Source organism: Dermacentor silvarum, chromosome 9 (genome assembly GCF_013339745.2).
Source record: "Dermacentor silvarum isolate Dsil-2018 chromosome 9, BIME_Dsil_1.4, whole genome shotgun sequence".
Taxonomy (NCBI): domain Eukaryota; kingdom Metazoa; phylum Arthropoda; class Arachnida; order Ixodida; family Ixodidae; genus Dermacentor; species Dermacentor silvarum.
In genome coordinates, this window is record NC_051162.1 from 123,219,415 (window position 1) to 123,241,367 (window position 21,953).

A 21,953-nucleotide genomic window follows, 5' to 3' on the forward strand; every position below is an offset into this window, starting at 1 on the left:
TTTAGATTTCCGCCTTACATAACTCAAGAAGCAAAGAAGCAAAACTCGAGAAGGTCTACACGAGAAGGAGGATTTATTAAATCGAAGCATATGTAGGAAGGTGAACCAGCTAGCGCACGTCCGGTTTGCTCAGCACCACCTAGAACAAGTTTCAATGCCGCTGCATTTCCCTTGAGTCCGCGGCGCACGTCATCAACCGGAGGCGACCAATCTCCCTGGACGTAACGCTCGTCCGCGGTTTCGCTGGTAAGCGAGAAAATTGCTTGCGTTCCAGCGCAGCCGTGGCTCGTCAAGCGCTGCGGACAGTCGCTGTTGAACGTAGGGTGCCTTGATATCTAGCCTGGCTTTCAGGGTGGTAATCGACACTATCTCCGCCGCTGCAATATAGGTTCTTACCTCTGAGGCGCCGCCTTGGGAGCGTGTGCCAAAGCGGCCGTGATTTTATCGGAATCGTCCACTTTTTCCTGGAAAAAAATGAGCGAGAATTGTCTATTCAGTAAAAAAGAAATTGTTGGCTTTAATAGTATACTCGCCAGTAGGTTTTAAATATAATGTTAGGCGTTTATTTCTGGCGGGTGTATTCAGGGTCTCGAATTTAAATTGTCGTGAACGGAGGAATCGTTTTCCTTTTTGGCAATTATTACACCGAATGTGAAGAGGTTTGATGCACGTAAAACGGCTACTGACGCTGTGGAATACGTATGCGCGCACGCACGCACGCACGCACGCATAAACACGCACGCTCACAGGCATACACAAAGCACACACAAAACACAAACACGCATACACGCAGGCACACAGGCACACAGGAACACACACACACACAAACTCGCACCCTCACAGGCACACACAAAGCCTACACAAAATACACACACACACACGCATACGCGCAGGCACACAGACATACACGCACAAACACACCCTCAAACGCGCGCGCACGCACACACACAAACGCGCACCCTCACAAGCACAGACGAAGCACACACAAGCACGCACGGGCGCTCACGCACGTTTTACTGACATTTCCTTATTCTACTGCACAAAATGTTAACCAAATTATTGTTCCCATCAAGAAATACAAACCGCGTGAATATGCTGCTTGGAGCAAAGATAATGCGACCCTAACTTCATGCAGCTCGTGCAGCACGGCACTAAATCGCCGGCCTGCTTTCGCTGCCACCCCGTGACGCAACGGTGTAACTGCTGAGACCTTAAATTTGGTCTATGTGGTGTTGATTTGCTACCCTACACAAAGGAAAGGGGGCCAAGGGGCGAAATAAGGGAGGGAAAAGGAAAACATTAGTTGTCCGAATCAACGGGGCTGCCCGTCACGCTATCTACAATCGGTCACTGCGGCCAGAAGACTTCACAAGCTGAAGTTTACGCCTACGGTGCCTTGTAAGCTTATGATCGTGGTGTGGGAACTCTTGTGGAAATGCTCTACCATCTAGCTCATTCAACGCAGTCTGAAGAATGTAGCTTTAGACGTCCCAACGATCATTAGAATGCAAAACGTGTTCGGTTGGCTATTCAGATTTGCACGAGTCACACATAAGTGTGGTTGCCATTGCAATAACAAATGAGTAAGTCACAGTAAAAGCTGCCCCTAATGAGAGGCGCCAGAGTGAAGTTGCATCCCTGCGGCAAATGTGTGACGACATTTTCAGCTTCAGCTTAGGGTTAATTGTGCGCAGGCTACATTTAAACGTATTCGGGGCGTTGCAAGAAGCTTGCCTCTTGGTTTGCGCAAGCGAACGAATACGCCTCGTCACGTCGCTGCTTGACAAGGGTGTGATGTTTGGGTTCCTTTAAATATTCACCGGGCAATTCGTCATTAACAAGGTCATTATTGATGATGCCGCAGTGACCCGGCTGTCATTTAAATATATGTTCTTAAAGAGGGCTAGATAGAAATAACGTCTGATATCTCAGACACCGATTGCTTATGAGTCCTGCGTGGGCAAGCTTACTCCAAACTCTGAAGGGCGGTCTTCTGCAGCCCGTGCACATGTTGAAGTAAATAAGCAGCTGATATCATGCATTAGCTAGGTATCATTTAAGAAATGACAATCCCGGGAGCTGTCTTATCTATAATGAATAATAGTCGGCGCTGGCATTCTAGATACTTGTTTCCTTTAACAACAAATATTACTGCACACGTAAGGTGAAATGTTTACGGGAGGCGGGTTCCACAAAAAAGTCGAGTGTCAGCGAATCTGAGCTAGCAATCATTAAAACAGCACAAAACAATGTTGGTCGCGTACACCAGTACACGTACTACATTTCAAATCCAGAGTGCCTGACTGGGATCAGAAAATATTCGTGCCATTCCAGGGAACCAGCCTCCTGTAAATCTTTTTATCACTGTGTTCATCGAGGAGCTGACACTGCAGTGCGTCAAAGAGAAACAGGAATGCTTGCTTACGAATGGAACGATGAGCACGTGGCTCGCGTTTCCTAGACTCAGCATCGCGACTGCTGCCAATCATTTGCGCGCTGCTCAGCTACAACGTAAATAAATCGCTTGGCGTTCGATCTTCCGCTACCGGGCAATGTGGCGCCGTTCAGCGCCGTTGCAAACATCCGATGGCAGACGCGATCGAAAGAGAACTTCGTGCGTGGTTATTTAGTTACGACCACCACAATGTTTATTGTGTGGCCATAGAGAATGGTAACCAAGCGTGGCGAAAAACGTTATCTACCTGGTGACTTAAACTGTATTGGCGGCCGTCGAAGGCCTAGTGGTGTGCGTGCGCGCTCACCATGCTTGACATGCTCAACAGCCGCCCAACACAGCGTAACACCCCTAAGTAGCTGAATTGCACGGCACATTTTTCGCGAGCCAGAGCGTGAGGGACAGCAACACCCCCCCCCCCTCCCCCCCCCCCCCCCCCCCGCCCGCCCGCGCCACCAATGCGGGAGCATCCGAATATAAAAAGGTAGCGTCGGGGCGTGTACGAGAGCGCTTGCTGGACAATAAAGATCGCCACGATAGGCAAATTGCAATCGCACTGCGAGCATTCACCGATTATATAAATCACTGGGTTAAAAAAATTGCAAGTCAAGCAATGATGAAATCTAATATTGCCTTCCGAGCTTAACTTACTCTTACGAAGAAAAAGTTCACGTCTATGTCTCTGCACAAAGATTTTTTTTTTCGTCGAAACCAGCCCACAATTGCAGACATCTGTCGATAACGTCCTATTTGTCCTCCCGCAGTGATCCCCTGCACTATGTAGCCATTATTTTTTGCAATACTAACCAGTCTCAATGATTCATTTGTACCGACTGGCTCGAAATTCAACCGCCTTCCCGGCGTCAACGCCTACTTTAAAGACATTCTTTCGAGATCGTGATTATTGACCACTTTTCAGATTACCTTTCGTTATTACTTAATATTTTTGTGTATTTTCCTTGTTATAGTAATGCTGACGTTTACTGTTCTGTAATTTCCATGTATGAACTCGATATACTCACCCCGTCTGTAATTCCCTTTAGAGCCGAAGGGTCCTGCAAAAATAAATAAACAAATAATCCTAAAATTTCTAAACGCACTAAAATTAACTTAATTAAAGAGCACAGCTCATTCCAGCCAAAAATTATTTTAAAATACCCGATGTTGCGGAGGCCGCCCGGCACCTTCTTCAGGGGTTACATGGCGTGAGGCGTATAGCAGTGTTTATATGCGTTATGCCGTTTAAAAAATGGTTCGTTTGTCCCCAACAAGGCAGATATGTACCAACTGTTTACGTTTGATCCTTTAAAATTAACTTCCACATTATTGCAAAATCAAGTTTCTCGTCTGATGTAATGCATTCGAGTGATCGATTCCGAACGCTCTGGAATGAACTTATGGTGCGGATTACATTTCGGCTAGTCGAAATCGAGGGCTTGGAGGCGCTCCCTTCAACCTAGGAGTGTGATCCAGATCTGACAGAAAATTGATCACGTGGCTACTGCGATTGCTCCTGGCGCGTTCTGCTTGGGCAGGCTTTCCCTGGCTCCAATCACGAGAGGGCGGCTGCGCATCACCGAACACCGAGTTGCCGCAGTAGGAGCCAGTCCAATGCAGCATAAGTATAATTATTTATTTCAGAAGGTCAATATTGCGCACTTCACTGTGCTCTCCGTCGGCGAGGATTTAACGCACACATGCGTGCACACTATGACAATTTGCTCCCTTAAAGTTATTTTTCTTTTGTCTGTAACTCACTCCCTTACACTTTTGAAAATGGTGTTTGAGTGGAACTGGTACACCCATATGAAAGGGGGATTTTTTCAAATCGCAATTTTTCCCCCAAGGATGTTTCTTGGCGATATGCACGCTATGTTTTCTTTCTACAGTTATATCGCTTTTTCTATCAATGCCCTTGTCTTTCGCATGCTTGCCTAAGTCACCCCGAAGTGTCTTTTCGAAATGTTCATTTAAAAACTAAAATAAAATAAAAAACTGCCGAGCGCGGATTCACACTGCGGTACTGCAAATTGCCATTCAGAAGTGTTAACTCTAGGTCAATCCACTTTTTTTTCTTCCTTTTTTTCTTTGTCGCCTTGATTGGCACATCACTACAACAAAGGTCAATCCATTTTTTTTTCTTCCTTTTTTTTTCTTTGTCGCCTTGATTGGCACATCACTACAACAGACAAAGCAAAATGGCAACGTTAATGGTGACAACCGCTCCGAGGTGGACACGGTTTATGAAAAATATTTAAATTTTATACATCATAACACTTGCATTAACCCACTCAGGAGGTTCACTATATGCCCCCTATAGCTTTGTTACATATGCGACACTTTCTATAAAGTTATCGCGCATAGGACGCACGTTGGCATCTTCATGCCGCTTTTGCATACGTGTCTTCCATATAATGTGGAAGCCTAGGAGCATGATAAAGTCATATTGTACGCCTTCTGTGTTTTAAACTGGTAGAAATGTGATTCCATGTGGATCTAAAAGCAACTTCTTGTGGATGGTACGCTGGAGAATGTTCCACAAAAATATCGGATTCCAAAAGTCTATGAAAACATGTTCTATCGTTTCCGCTTACTTACGAAGTAAGCATTCATTCGACCAATGTACGAATAAGCCTCTCTGTTCATGCCAGGTTTTCGCGGCAAGAGTATTACTGGGCAGCTTGAAAAAGGAAAATAATTTTGTAGAAGATTTACCTAATATTCTTTTAGCTTTTTGCAATACATTTTGTCCTGATCTCCGCTTTATATTGAGCGATCCATGGGTATAGGAAGCATGGTATCATGCAATGGGGTCCTTGTACAACTTTTTATTAGTTAAGTATTTTATTAAAAAATCGTGCATTCAGTATTTAACAGGTGAGGTGCAACTTCCCGTTGGTCTCCATTAGCAGGATCACTCAGTACACTGCATAAAATTACTAGAAATGCCAGGAGTAGACCACGTCAGTGTATCTGCCCCACAGTGCCACGAAACCGGTACTAATGATCCCTAGTGAAGATAAATTGCGACGCAGTTTGTCGGGAAAAAAATTCAGAGCATTTCGCCTGTCGAGAAAGTGTGGGTCAGCGAAGCTTCTGGCAAGACGACGCGGTCGCAGGCGTTCCGTTTCGTTTGCCCTAAACTCGGGGTCAGCGGCTCTTCGCTGACGTTTGGCCGGGGCTTTGGAAGCCCTCACGCTAGAATCGGCATGTCGATGACTAGCCCTTTCCCGAGCGAGTTCGCGGCGCCGTTACTCAAACGCAGCCTGCTCCTCGGCGGAACGCACCACACGTGGCCTGCCCAACCGGACGCCGAGACTGATGTGAACCGAGGGAAGCCCGGCGGAGCACGCGCCAAACCCCTTTCCTTCCCTTTCCCTCCCCGCTACACACCAAACGACCCTGATTGGTCGCGCGCGTCGCGTGATTAGGCGTCGACGCAGCTATCCCCGCACCTGCACTACAGTAGGAGCTGCCGGGTTTCCTCTCTTTCCTTCTCTCTTTCTTGTCCCTGGTTCATACCCGCACAAGCAATGCGGGTATGTGTCACACGTGATTTTATTATCGTTAATTGTGACGTAACTGACGAGCATGTCACATTGATGCCATGACCAATCAGTCATGACCTATCATGTTATTCAAGCGTTCATTCGTACCCTTCCATGACAATTTTGGTATATACCAAGTGAACGGCAAGCAAGTTTTCGACAGGTTTGCGATAGAGGGTTTGCGTGACACCACCACCACTTGTGAGGCAATACAAGCTTCGCTTGGAAAAGAAATATGTGAGCGGGGTCAAGGCTGTCTTTCTGAACTGAATGGAAGTGATTACACTGGCTAGTTCCCTACGCCCCCTCCTCCCACCCCCAGTATATTGATGGGGGGGGGGGGGGGGGTAGACGCGAAAATAACCCGTGTGCGTGGGTTTAGGTGATTGTTAAAGAACTCCAGGTGGTCCAAGTTATGCCTGGAGGCCCCCTCAGAATCAGGTAGTGGTTCTGGCACAAACAATCCCACAATTTAAAGTTCATTTTTTTCTCTCCTCTCCCCCCCCCCTCCGCCAATTGTACGCCCAAATAAACGCAGGATAGACGCGGTCAAGTTTTTGCACATTGTCTCTAGAAATATGTAACACGTTAACTAGGTACGATACTTTAGACAAACGAAAATATTACATATATATTGCTGATCTTGTAAACACACACAAATCACGACATTACCACCCGCTAGCTTTTGCCCGGTAGCTTTTGCATTGATCATTTTTTTACTTGTTTCCCAGTGCCTCTGTGTCCTGATAACAGTCAAGGGGCACAACATGATATTGGCTACGTCAGCCGAGACCATTTCATCTTCATGAAAGATTGTGGCTTCTCATCACAATTTCTGTGTCGCACCACAACACATGATCCCGTTTACCTGGCGTTCTGTTTCCTTACAGCATTCTTGAATTACTGAGACAACTTCACGAATGCTCTCTCTGTCAGAACAAAATGCAGTGACATCATCAGTACACGCGAGGACGTTATCGTGGGCCGTTTGTAGTACGTACCCAGCTGTCTTATCACTGTTTAAGATAAAGAGGTACAATGGTGCAAGGTATGCAGCAAAAAGACAAGGCAAAATTGATCCTCCCAAACGAACAGTTGAACGCACATGCACAGTTTCTGACACTTCCCCATTAACAATGATATGCCAGGACATTTTTACGGAAATTTTTACATCTTCATAAATGGCACGGCCACGCTCATACGACCAAGGATATTGAAAAGGATTTCATTTCTCGTTTCCGCTCATTATGCAATGTTATTAAGTGGCAACGGTTCGTGGGAAGATAAAAATCGCCTTTTTATTACAACCTCTCTTCCCAGCAGCAGTTGTCATGTTTTGGATTTTTTTAATACAGAAGTGATATTATCGCTAGGCATTAGGCATACACCATACACGTGTATGCCCAGTGTGATGGAATAGTTCGGCACGTATGTCTGTGTGCAGTCAGGCGGTAATGAACGTCAGAGACGCACGAACGGATATAAACGAACATTTATCTAACATGATAGGTCTGAAACAAGACAATCACTAAACACAGAATACAGAGCAAAGGTCCCTAAAACAAACACGTCTGCACGAAGTCCTACGGGCAGCGTTCAAGGAAAGAGCAAGTACGTCTCACGGGTTCAGTCCTGATGATGTCGTCGATCGGCGGTAGGTCGTCTGAGCAGTCGCGACGATTTCTGCTGGAGACAAACCAAGGCACGATTACCCTCGTGGGAGGCGAGCCAAGGCAGGATGACAACACAGGGTCATCAGATGAGGCAGGCGACGGCCCACGGCGGCATTACCGTGGCCAGAGCACTCGAACGGCTGTCGGGCGGGTGGCTTCCACCACCACAACTTCACGTGCCACCTCGAGCAAGAGATGGCCTCAAAGCAAAGGCGTCGGTTAGGCCTCACCCCAGACACAGCCTGAAGCTGCTGCAACAGGCGGCTTCGAGCAGGCAACATCCAGGCCTGCTCCAAGCGGCGTTACCAGGCGCCACTCCGCGTCTGCACCGACAGCCAGGCGCTTTGTCCTCGGGGCCGCCTCAGGTACTGCGGCAGGAGCTCCCGGAACAGCGCACTGGTCCAGCGTCTTCCAAGTAGATGTAGATGTAGAGCCTTGGTGGTCTTCCAAGTCACAAGTTGCCTCTACCCGTTCGGCACCCGCCTCTCTTCTTCTTCCTTTTTCGCTTGTTTCTTTTTTGAACGCTGCCAAGCGCGCAAGAGAGAGAGAGAGAGAGAAGTTTAATGATGGGAAATGCAGAGCGGTCGGCCTGAGGTAAATTCCTCTAGCCAGCTACTCGGCGTTGGGGGAAGGGGAAGAGGGAAAGAAAGAGGGAAGAAAGAGGCGCATGATGGGTGACGATGACGAGAGATGGAGGATGTAAAACATATGGCAAGCAATTTGGCATGCTCAATGCCTACAGTCCAGGCCCGTACTTTTTAAGAAGTTCAGTAGCGCCTGGATGGCCTTGAAACTCGATTGAGCGTCTGGCCAAGGGCCTAAAATAACGTCCTCCGACAACGGTAGGCTGTCGAGATGCGTAAGGTCATTCTTCAACCTTTGACGCTCTTCCACGTACTTAGGGCAGTCACAAAGCACGTGACCTATAGTCTCATTTACATGGCACAACTCCCAGTCTGGAGACTCGGTGCGTCGCATGAGGTGCACGTATCCGCGCGTAAATGCTACCCCCAGCCTTAGTCTGTGCAGAAGACTTGCACAGCTGCGTTGAATTTTCAGTTCTTCTTCTTCTTTCTGGGGTTTTACGTGCCAAAACCAGTTGTGATTATGAGGCACGACGTACTAGAGGGCTCCGGAATAATTTTGACCACCTGGGGTTCTTTAACGTGCACTTTGAATTTTCGGTGGTAGCCTAAATCTCATGGTAGGGTCGAATCTTTGTAGTCGTCTGTGTCGATTATCCGGATTGTCCCAGTGCTTTTCTGTCGATTTTCGGATGACACTAGAGAGGAGGCAGTTCGCGTCCGCTCTTGAAAAAGGAATTGCAAGCATTGACTCTGGTTCTTCGAGTGCTTTCTTTGCTTCGGCATCAGCCAATTCATTGCCGTGTAAACCACAGTGACTGGGAATCCACTGAAATTTGATGTGGTGGCCATTTTCTTGTGCTAAAGTGTATAGCTCGGCAGTTTGAAGAGCCAACACTCTGTAAGCGCTTTCTTTCAACACCAGTACAAGTAGTTGCAGAGCCAATTTTCGCGTCACTGAAGACTGTCCATACTTGAGGAGGCTGTAGCGAAATATAGTGAAGGGCCTCTCTGATTGCCACTAGCTCCGCAGATGTTGTAGTCGTCTTGTTACACAGACGAAACCGTCGAATGACTTGATGCGCAGGCACGCCGAAAGCCGCACCAGACGTATACGACGAGACCGATACGTCTGTATATACATTCACCGAGGATTCATATTCTTTCGACATATATTCAAGTGTTAAATGTCTGAGGCCGGCTATAGGTATTCGCGATTTTTTAGAAATTCCGGGAATAGATAGATGTACCAGTATTTTGGACATTACCCATGGGGGCATACGTGGAAGGTCAGCAGGGGCAAAGTATGATGTTATGGTAGATTCTTGGCATTTAATGGCTCTTGAAAAAGTGGAGTCCGGCCGTATATCGGGAAGTGTCGATAAGGGCTGGCATCCATGACGGCACAGCAGTCACAGGAATACTCGAAGAGGTTCGCATAGTAGATAGACAGGTGAAGACGTGACGCGAGCCTCCTCAATTGTTCCGTAGGTTGAGGTGCAACGTGGAACACCGAGACATGTTTTCAGCATCTGCGCCTTAGCACTTTCCAGCGTACGCAAGCATGACCAGTTCATACCTGATAAAACTGGCAGGCTATACCGAATATAGCCGACGTAGAGAGCCTGGTACAGCCGGAGTAGCGAATGCTCAGATGGACCCCACTTCATACCGGCCAGAAAGCGAAAAACTTGAGCAAGCCCAGTTAATTTTTTCTTTAACATTGCCACATGCTTCGACCATGAAACAACGCGGTCAATGACAACGCCGAGGTATCTGTGGTGGGTCACATTTTGGATTGCATTGCCATTGATAATAATTGGATACCAACACATAAACTTCCGTGTGAACGCTATCGCAGCGCACTTATCTGGGGCCAGTTGCAGTCCTTGGCACTGCAGGTACTGAGACGTTATAGAAACAGCTCGCTGCAATCTTGCACGAATTTGCGGTCGCGTGATTGCGGACGCCCATATGCATATGTCCTCTGCGTAGGTACTGATGCGTACTGTATCAGGAATTATTTCCGCAAGCCCAATAAGGGCAATATTGAAAAGAGTCGGGCTGAGCACTCCTTCCTTGAGGCACTCCACGTACCACAACGTGTCTTGTCGTTTCGCCATCAGTCGTGGACATGAAGACTGTGCGACCATCTAGGTAACTTTCAATCCACATGTAGAGACGGCCGCCGATGCCCAAATTACTGGGGGCATCAAGAATGCCTTCGTGCAGTACATTGTCACAGGCTCCTTTTATGTCCAAGAAAACTTCTCCTACAAGTCGGTATCGCCTTTTTTCGTGTTCCGATCGTGGACACGAGATCAATGACCCCATCTATTGCAGAACGTCCACGTCTAAATCCGGTCATCATTTCTAATCATTCCCTTCCATAACCATTCTAATCTAGTGAGCACCATTCGTTCCATCACCTTACCGACACAGCTAGCTAAAGCTACTGGCCGGTAAGATGACATTTCATAAGGCGATTTTCCTGGTTTTAGGAGGGCCACCAAACGGCTGGCTTTCCACTGCTTCGGGACTGTACTGGATGACCACGTGGCGTTATAGTACGACAGCAGGACTTTCCGACCTTCCACACCATGGTGGCACAGAAGCAGTTTATGAAATACCGTCAGGTCCAGGTGCAGAAGATCATCTGGAAGCAGCAAGTGCAGCTTCCAATTCCGGCATCGTGAAAGGAAGGTCAAGACGAGCATCTTTAGGAGCTGGCACGGGTCGATCCAATGTTGGACATGTTGAAATATCGGTACGGGTGACTCTCTTACAGAAGTCTTCGGCAACCTGCACTTCCGTCAGAGATTGGTGAAGTGCTAGAGCACGGAGAGGATGTTTTTGCTGAGGAGGAGCAGGAACTCTTCGTACTATCTGCCAGATCCTAGAAAGTGGCTTTCGAGGATCCAGAGACGAACAGAAGGTCCTCCACCGTTGTTTTCCCATTTTTTGAAGGTGGCGCCGTATTTTTCGTTGAGCTCGTCGACATAAGACAAGGTCTAATGACGATTGAGTTCACCTAACCTTCCTTTCCGCTGTACGACGGATCGCGCGGAGCCGTTCATACTCAATATCAATCGCCGTTCTGGATGTAGGTGCACTGATAAACTTTGTTGTCTTCTGCACTGGAGGATGCAATATTGTCTTCTATATCAGATGGGGAAGTGATGTCTCCGCAATATTCTTCGACAAATGTAGAGAATGGGGACCAATCAGTGCCGCGGCAAAACGCGCAAGCTGTCCCTGGCTCGCCTTCTTCTATTTCTTCATGCTTCATGCACAAGTCTTGAGAGTTCTCACAGACAGTCCACGCACATAAACAACACTCATATGGTCCCTGAACTACACTCAGCACTCAGCATAGGAACTCCCTGCTCAATATATATATATATATATATATATATATATATATATATATATATAAAGTTGGCGCAGTTTCCCCGAAAGGCGAAGCATCAATTGCGATGGCTAATTAGTAGAGAGCTATACGGAGTACGGAAAGCAGTTTTATCAGCTGTATAAACTTGGGACAATGCAGCAGTACAAGCAACGTGCAGAACTGTTGACGCCGTCGGCGTTTTGCCCGCGTTCGCACCGAACGCGCGCGGCGTTGGTGACTGTTGCCGGTGCCTCAGGGGGCGGCTCGGGGTTTTCGACGAGATCAGAATGGGACGCTCGTCGAGCAGCGTCGGAAATTTACACTCATATGGTCCCTGAACTACACTCAGCACTCAGCATAGGAACTCCCCTCTATATATATATATATATATATCAGCACAGCGGATATATATATATATATATATATATAAAGTTGGCGCAGTTTCCCCGAAAGGCGAATGGCATCGACGTTGGTAGTCGTGATGGAGGAGACGTGCCACCAGGCGTCAGCGTGGGTGCATCAACGCTAAGGGCGCTTTAGCCACAAAACACCAATAGACATTATATATCAATGTGCAATAAACTATACGGTTTCACTTTCGTGTTCTACACCGACTATATAAGAGGGATCAACCACATTTTAACACGAAGTGTTTTATGCCGGGGTCCACCAGACTTCACTTATTTCCGTCACGGAAATACGTCATAGAACATAATACAAAGAAAGAAACCAGAAGAAAAAGTTCCACAAACTGCAAAATTTGGAAATCGAACCCAACCTCTCGGTCCGCGACTAGATCGCCGGGACATGCATTTGCAGATGGCTAATTAGTAGAGAGCTATACGGAGTACGGAAAGCAGTTTTATCAGCTGTATAAACTTGGGACATGCAGCAGTACAAGCAACGTGCAGAACTGTTGACGCCGTCGGCGTTTTGCCCGCGTTCGCACCGAACGCGCGCGGCGTTGGTGACTGTTGCCGGTGCCTCAGGGGGCGGCTCGGGGGTTTTCGACGAGATCAGAATGGGACGCTCGTCGAGCAGCGTCGGAAATTTTACCCACCTTCTCGCCTCACAACGTTTTTTATATAAATACGCATTTGGTGCCGCAGCTAAACGTCGCCTCCCCTCCCTCCATCCCGTCTGCCCACCGCCTTTCGCGCGACGCAATAAGTCGCGTTTGCTCTCTATATATGGTAATTGTAAAGGAGGAAAGAGACGCTTAATTCTGCAGTCTTTCAGAAGCACGGCGCAGAACGCTCGTTTGCTCTCCGACGTGCATTCGCTCCCCATGAAAGCGCGCGTCCCTCACGCCCTTTCACTCGCACATACAGCGTCCGGAGCGCGGCGACGATTTCATCGCCGTTGACGTCATACAGGAACCTCACGGTGACGGCGACGACGACGGCGACGCCGACGGCAGAAATCTGCTTTGAGTGCCCATATAATTGCTATCGCAATAATATCTTGTAACGACGTGGGAACGACGAGGACGCGGAGCAGCACCAACATAGACTGCCTTATCAGTCGTCAACAACACCAACAACGTCTTCTCCGTTTCCGCGCTTAACCGAAAGACCCGGCTACTTCAACCTTGTCCGCACTAGTGCATACCCGCGACAATATAGTTGTTCCATTGGCTCCCCCCCCCCCCCCCCCCCTGCCGTAGAAACTAAAAATCATCGTCCCGGTAACAGAGTCTGACAAAACTCATAATATCTGCGACAACAGTTAAATAATTAGGCATACGCGCGCTCCTTACCGCAGGCGAAACCCAAAAGAACTTTATGTTTCCTGAAATTCTTGCGCGTTAGCTCTTGCGCTTGAATATCTTTCTAACACGAGTGTGCTGTCGTGATCAATATGAGCGGAACATGCGAACACGTGGAAAAAAGCCTCGGAACCGAGTTATAGCGATACGCGGATAGCGCTGTCGAAAACAGAGAAATGGGGGGCGCTCTTCCGATAACTGTTGGCACTCCCATCGTGCTTGCATTTGTCGAAAACAGCAGCTTATATACGGTGTTTCACTGGCTGCCGACAGCCGATAAGATGGTAATGTGTCGCAGTGACTTATAGCAAGTCAGTATTTTTCATGCTTTTTTAAATTTTTTGTTCATGAAGGAACTTTTAGTATGAAGGAACTTCTTTCTTTTAGATCGCGGCTGTATTTTAAACCAATTTGTTATATATCAATTGACGCGACGAGTTGCTAACGCATTAAAACAGTCCTGTGTACTTTTGTCCACGCTTCGGCGCACAAAGTTACCAGTAAACCGCAATACCAAATAGTTATCACTGTGCGCTGGCGATGTGAAGTACCGAACTTTGTTTAAATAGACCCATGGTGGTAGTACCAACAGTTATTAGCGCAGCGTCCCCCTTTCCACTTTGTTTCCGACGGTGGCCGCAGCGTAACGCCCATAGCAGGGTTCGAGGCTATCTGACATGCGTGTCCTGTGTTCCCGCTCATATTGCTCGCGATAGTACCTTTATTTCCCGTCGTCGATTGATCCGCTCTCGCTCGACAAAGTACTATATAGCCGCCTGGTTTGCTCAGATAGGTCGAGAGTTCGCCCTGCCAAAGCGTGGGTCCCGGGCTTTACTCTCGGACAAGCACAAATGTTTATTCAACTGCGAAGCTTTCTCCCTGACAAACGCGTGTGGGGTTTGTTTGTAGCTTCGTGCTTGAACAGGGTGGATGACAATTTTTCTTTCATAATTCGCTTACTCAGTCTATAATCCTGAAGATAAAGGATTGCGCATTTTGCGCCACATAATGTTACACATATAGAATAAGCCACACTAAGGAGAAACATGAAATAGCTTAGTCTGACGAAGTAGATTTATAACGATGATTCAGCTCCATGGTATTAATAGAGAGGTTTTGCTTGTTCGGTAATGGGGTAAACGCAGGCGGACGGGGCATTGTGGCGGAACCGTAAACGTGAGCGGCCTGTATGGTGCTGCAACCTGGTGGCGCAGAGCTCAAACAGAGAAAAACAGCTAATATTGCAGTAACCAAGTGTATTCTACTTCGCTGTTGGTGTAAATTTTCGGCAGTGGCGTAATCTTGTTGCTGCCGAAAATTTACGCCAGCAGCGAAGTGGAATACACTTCATTACTGGAGTATTAGCTGTTCTTGTCTGTTTCAGCTCTGCGCCACCAGGTGGCAGCGCCATACTCACGTTTACACGGTTACGCCACAACGCCCCAACGCCCGGTCCGCCCGTGTTTAGCCGATTACCGGACAAGCCTAAACCTCTCATGTTATTGACCACTAGACAAGAGAACAATGACAAAAATTAGATTTCTTTTTACTGATTGTTTGCGCTGAAATCCGAGTTCCGTTACATCAATGTTACTCCAACAATTCCAAATGCTTTCATTTTTTGTATTGCGTTGTAAGTTTAGTAAGTTTTCGAGAACTTCCAAAGTTAGTCTGTAGCTTCTTGCCAAGACCACTGTCCATCTTTACACAAATAATCACCTATGTTCCAGCGGACGGCGTCAAAATGTATGACGTCAGAGCAAGGTGGTGCGGGTGGTTCAGTGTGGCGTCACTGCCAGATTTGCGTTGATGGTTATTTCTGGCTTACGAAAGCTAAAATCACGTTGAAACTAGCCTTTTCGGTATTGTAGCAGGTTATTTACTAATACAGCTCACATAATGTTTCTCTTTATTAGTCCCTACAAAGACCGCTCACTACCGGACTGCCGACGAAGTTCACTCGTTATTTATGAGCACACGTGAGCGCTCTAAACGTCACCGAATATTGAGGACAGTGGCTAACATACATGTATGTGTATGCCTCTTTCGTATTCTATTTTCTCGGTCGTTGTCGGGAAATGTCCTTGCCTTTCAGCGTACATGTTCACACATTTTAGTCGTAACGTCAGGCGGTGTCCTTTGGGAGTTCGCTACTGGAAATGGTGGCACTGTCAGGCACCCGACCAGACAAAACATAGCTTGGCTAGTGACGGCTTCCAAGTTTATATTCGCGCTTGCTTCTAGCTGCAGAACGCTTCCGGCACATGCAGCCTCGCTGAGACTACATACGTAGTAACGAACCAGATTGATGTGGTCTCCCTTTTCTTGCGATGCTTTTGCGGCGCGGTGACCGTCATTTCTATACCCTCCGCTAGCAGTTCCCTTATTATCACGTCGCGTGAAGCATTGACACCCGGAAGCTAAAGCAAACGAGGGGGGCGATAACTCGGTCTCCAGGTGCGCCTCGGTCTATTGGTTCACTCGAACCCAAGGGAACGCCGGATGTAGAAGTCAAGCTGGTGCATCCAATACCGACAGTTGTTTGCGTCAGTTTGCCCTGTCACACGTACACATGCATCGTTTTGCGGCTTCCACTTTTCCCGAAATCGCATTGTGAGTTCGCTTTAGCTTGGCATATTTCGGAGGAGGCGATAAACCACGTCATCCTGGCGTTGTTGTGATTGGTAGCCTATAGGCACAGTGAGATTGGCAAGCGAGGCGTACGTAGCACCGTCTTCGGCTTCTTGTGCACGCATTTCGTGTGTATGTTAATTCCCCGCCCTGGAAGAGAAGCGGCACATATTACGTCACCAGCAAGTTTCGGTGTCTGGCTTCTGATACCTCTTGACGAAGAAGACTGGGCGTTTGTATCTTTTACGTAATTCTACCTGATTCAAAATTAAAAACGACGATTTCAACCATAAAACATGCTTATAGCAATTCAAACCGCGTAATTTGGGGCTCACATATACGCAAGACTGCTTTCACACTACCATAGTGGGTAATGAGAGAAGGTAAACGCACATATGAAATTCGGAGTATAATGGAATTCTGTCTTTCCGTGATGTAATTTGACGAAATATAGAGAAAACAACCGATTACAGTTCATTTTACAAGTATACCCTTTTGTGCGCAAGATGTGACCCTGTCACGGTATACGACGTAAGAGACGTTTTCGACGCATCCTAAAGCGGACCTGAAACACTTGTCAGACTAATCCTAATCTGAAATCGCTATTAAATTACGTCGCCTCACGAATCTCCTGGCACAAAAATTTTTAGAATCCTTCAAGCACAAGCGAAGTTAGATGTAGTGAATTGATCAAGCAGATGCTTTCTGCCTTCTTTCATTTCCACTGGCCTGCTAGAAGATACAAAGAGAAAATGGCAAGGGGGGGGGGGGGGGGGGCGGAGGAATTGCCCCGCTGTCCCAATCCCAAAGCTTCATCGCAAGCTGCTCGTTGTGGCATGCCGTTGCGGCCGCGGTTTCTAAGCTGCGCTTTTCATCTCAGAAGCAATGGGAAGGAAAAGCAGCAACATGCCACCACCGTGTTGCAGACCGGTATAGTGCAAAGACGAAATGGCTTTTCTGTCGTTTTCTTTTTTTTTTCAGTCGCAAACAGATATAATTTGTGTTTATTTAACTCAAATCAGCTATACTTGTATTACTGAGAATGTTCACGGCGATCACTACATCAGTCAATAGCTGTTCTGGATCCAGCTGCTTGCGATGAGGCTGCGTGGCGACATTGCGGAAGCAAGGGCAAGCGATTTTTCACTACTTTTGACGCCATATTGTAAACTGCCTGCTGGATCAAGTGCAATAGTATTTGGCTCACATGTTCGCAGTAGCCTCGGTAAAATATCGGCACCGTTTTCTATACGGCGTTCAAAACGTGTTTCAAAACCCCGTTAATCTCATCGTCAACAAGGCTGTCGGGTGTAGTTCGAAGCGTTAACCATGCTTTGTGGTCACAGTTTGCCTTCCTCTTTTATCACCTAACTAGATTGATATGTGAACACAACATATACGTGCAAAAGCAGCCGGCTTATGACAATAAAAAGAAAAGCTATTCTTACGAACAAAGAAGATTCGCTAACCGAGGTAGAGGAACCCACTGTGTCTGTTGCTGGCAGACCCATGAAGAAATAACTGGGAAATTCGGTTTTGGATTTCGGGCCCGTGCCGAAGGATGAATGAATGAATAAAGTCTTTATTTAAGGAAGGGGACGGCTCTATGCCACTGTTGGGGATTAGGAGGGAAAAGAATGTGGGTTCCCGGATTGTTGGCTGAGGCACATCTTCATCTCGGTATTTTATCTTCCGCTTTATGCAGACTCAGGTGAATAAAAAAGGCGAATCGGAGCAATCTGGTTTCTTCAATATTCGCGCAGCGAGATTCCATGCTTACTCGATGTCTGCTGAAGCTACAGCATCCACCTCAGAACGCGAATTATGTAAATATAAACGTTGTACACAAAATTCTCCTCTGAACGACATCACATTACCATAGAGAGTGGCCCAAAGTGTAAAGAGAATCTTCCTTTCAGAATCGGCGTTTCTTAGACCTGAGGCTGAAGATTGCTGCGAACTTCAAGAAAAAAACAATATAGGAAATGTGTTCAATTTCGCGTGTGATGGCTCACTAAGAATAATTTAGCGTTTTAGCTTTTATTTCTTTCGAGATGTGCACCATTTTCGTTAGCGTCAGAGCTATACACCTCAGAGCGCAAGAAAAATTTAGCACTGTTGCTTAGTGTCATGTAGACTCAGCTATAGTTTTCAAATACCTTGACAAATACCATATTGCCTGACATTTATTCATTGAACGTCTAGCACGGCTAGAAGTCCAGATAAAATAGATTTTGTGTCCTCGCGTTCAATTGTGACGTTGTCTTCGAGTCCTACGGAATTTCGCACCGACAGTTCTTATGCGTTTATTGGACATGAAGTCGTCCATGAAACGGCGACTAATTTTACGTTGAATGGGCACTGACAATCAATCTCGTAAACTGCTCCTATGGAATAGAGAAACCATCGCTCCTGCAGTGAGAACAAGCGAAGACCTAAAAGACGCAAAAGTGAGATAGGTGGCGACGCCAGCGTAACTTTCCTGCACCATCCCACCTAGATATCGCAGAATTGGACAATATCTGCGTGGGCCTAATTATATTGTTTATTGACAAAGAGTAACTTTCTAAATTAACCGATGACACTACTAGCAGGCTTCAAGAACTCTCTAGTGTCAGAGCAGTGCAAATATGAGAAGACATCTCGAAACCTGCGGCATCACACTGACGCGCTTGTGCATAAATGGTGGCCTCAGACTGTGTGTATGATTGTTTGGGCTTCATTTTCTTCACAGATAATCAACCTTTTGTCACCAATTAAACAAACATGTAATTCCGGAAGAACATTTTGCCAATTCGATTTCATTTATTCTTGTATTAGCGTCTCTTTAACTGAGTGGCTAAATACACGAAGTAATAACTTCTGCGTTGAAAGGCATTCAGTTTCGAAGCCGAATTTCAAACACACTGTAAAAAAATAGACCATTAAAAGTGAATAAGGGTGTACATGTGAATATATAACTAACATTCGTACACCCTTTTTGGGTCAAAAGATGTGCTTTATAGACAGATTCACACCTTCACTCACATTTGAGAGTGTAAATTATTATACAGGGCCAATTTGACGAAGGGCTTATTATATGTTTGCAGGCTCTGAAGCATGCCCACTTGTAGATAGATACCACTAAAAAGGATTACAGGTGTTCGGCGAATGTACTCGTACCTTGAATAAAAAACTTAGCATGCACCATTCTTTAGCGGCCGGCGTTATCACAACTCTAGCTGGTGCGTTCGTTACACTTTGCGCATTGTCCGACCACGTTGACTTACAATGTTTGATCGATAGTGCATGCTGCAGGGCCTGTGAGCGGGTCGAGAAGGATTGGACATTACAGGGCATAATAATTTGTTATATGGCGCTCACGAAGCATTCGGGGCAACAAAATCTTGAAAAAAAATGGCAGCGTCATGTTTGGCCCCGGACAGAAGAAAATGACACGTTATATGCAATAACCACTAAAACAAATTTATTCGCAGTGACATGAATTCATAGACAGAAAAAAATATATCTAAATAGATTCTCGGCTTTTACGTGCTAAAACCATGTATGATTAGGAGGCACGCCGTAGTGGTGGACTTCGGATTAACGTTGACCACCTGAGGTTCTTTAACGTGCACCCGATGCATGGCTGTTTTTGCTTTTCACCCCCATCAAAAATCAAAATCAAACTTCATTAGCAGTGCTAAGCTTGCCTTTGCATGTACCAATTCACTGCATGTACCAAAGCCAATACAGCACTACGGTGGCTAGATTGCAAAGGCAGAGCATCCTTCCTTGCCCGAATGGAAATCCCGAGTGCTAATGCTCGATAAATCAATGCTACAATATAAACACGTCGCTATATACTACCTACTTGCTCTAAATGTATATAGTATTAGTCTGCGTGATCGCACACGAGTTGTAAATAGTATTGTAAATAGTAAAAACTAGTACAAAATTATCGCCCTTTATCATTAATTTCAAACTGCTGCAAATTATTAGAGCACATTATTTTACGACGTTCAATTATTTTGAATCTATTAAATTTTCACTAACTCACAGCATGGGTTTCGGCAGGGTCGCTCATGCGTAACAGAACTAGCTGAATTTCAAGACGACATACTAACAGCGATTGATTGTTGTTGTTGATGATGTGTTGATGTTGAACTTTGTTGATGCTTTGTTTTTTAATTTTCACGAAGAATTTGACACAGTACCTCCCAATTGTTAGACATCAAACTCGCTTCCTTAAACCTAAATGCTAAACTACAAAACTGGATCCGGAATTAAGTTGTCGCGAACAGCATGTCGTTTTAAATGCAAAAAAAGTCATCGTAAGGAAGCGTGACCTCGGGCGTACCGCAAGGTAGCATTCTGGGTCCGCTCTTATTTTTGGCTTACATAAACGGCATGGTAGGCAATATATAATCCCGCATAAAATTATTCGCAGATGACTGCTATCTTTTTGGCTTACATAAACGGCATGGTAGGCAATATATAATCCCGCATAAAATTATTCGCAGATGACTGCATCATCTATCACCAAATTTCGTCAACAGAATATGCTGAATTGTTACAAGGTCACATTACCAGAGTAACACGTTGGTGTACTAACTGGAATATGTGCTTAAATTTCTCGAAGTATAACCATGTTTTGCGAAAAACATCCGAAAATTCAGTCTTCATACAGTATCTGCAGCGTTTCAGTCACAAAAGTACCGGTATGTATCTGGGAATTTGTTTAACGGGAACCATAAACTGGAAAAGACACATAGATCAAATGGTATCAAAGACTAACAAAATGTTATTCTTTATTTGCAGAAATTTAAAGTGTGCTACAAAACAGGTAAAAGAGACTATTTACATCCTACATGTAAGATCAATACTTGATTATGTTTGCGTTATCTGGGACCCGGCTCAGAAGTATCTTGCAGACAGAATAGAAAGCGTTCAGAACAAGGCAACCCCATTCATCAGCAATAATTACAATCCCTTTGCCAGTATCTCGGAAATAAAAGCCACCCTGGGTTGGGAAACGCTACAATTCTAGAAGACTGAAACTGCAATTAACAGTTTTGCGCAGTATATATTACAATCAAACAGGAATTAATACAACTGAATATATTTTGGTACCAACGTGTCGTTCATAGCGTTGTCAGGACATGAAAAAAAGGACAGGAATACTCCTTCAGAACCTGTAGTTTTGCTAACTCATTCTTTTTTTTTTTCACAGTTAGAGAATACAACCAACTCCCTCAAGAGATAATAAACATAACCGATAAAAGTGTCTTTTTGTCATCGTTGTGACTTGTTACATGTGTATGTAACATTTCATCGGCTTACCATTGGCATATTGTACGAAAAGCGTAGCGCTATGCTATTATTGTTATAACCTGCATTCTGTTTTTGTATTCTATTTTAGCAACCATGTCGAATTTGTGTATGCACCCCCCCCCCCCTCCCGCGCAGTAATGTCATTATGGCGTTGCAGGAATTTTCCAAATAACAAGAACTAAAACTCGTATTTGTTACGTGTACACGAGGCACTCTGGTAAACTATACGCTCGACGGTAAGAATGCCTACCGATGCTATAAATATCCGACGTGTGTGCATCGATATCCACTTTTTTAGGGCGAAAGCCATAAATCTCGTGCAAGGTCGCTGTGAGGTACAGAGAAAGTGAGCGACCTCGCCTCGCGCCTCGCGCTCGTGCCACTGCTCGCACGTTCGTTTTCTTCCACAGCTGGCTTCGACGACGCATATTAGGCCAGCGTTCCCCATACTCCCCCTCGCGTTCACCGCCGGAGGGCGTTCAAAGAAAGGGAAACCGAGGCGCTGGAGAGAAGGAGGGAAATGTCAGCGATGTTTACATGCTGCTTCGTTATATATATATATATATATATATATATATATATATATATAT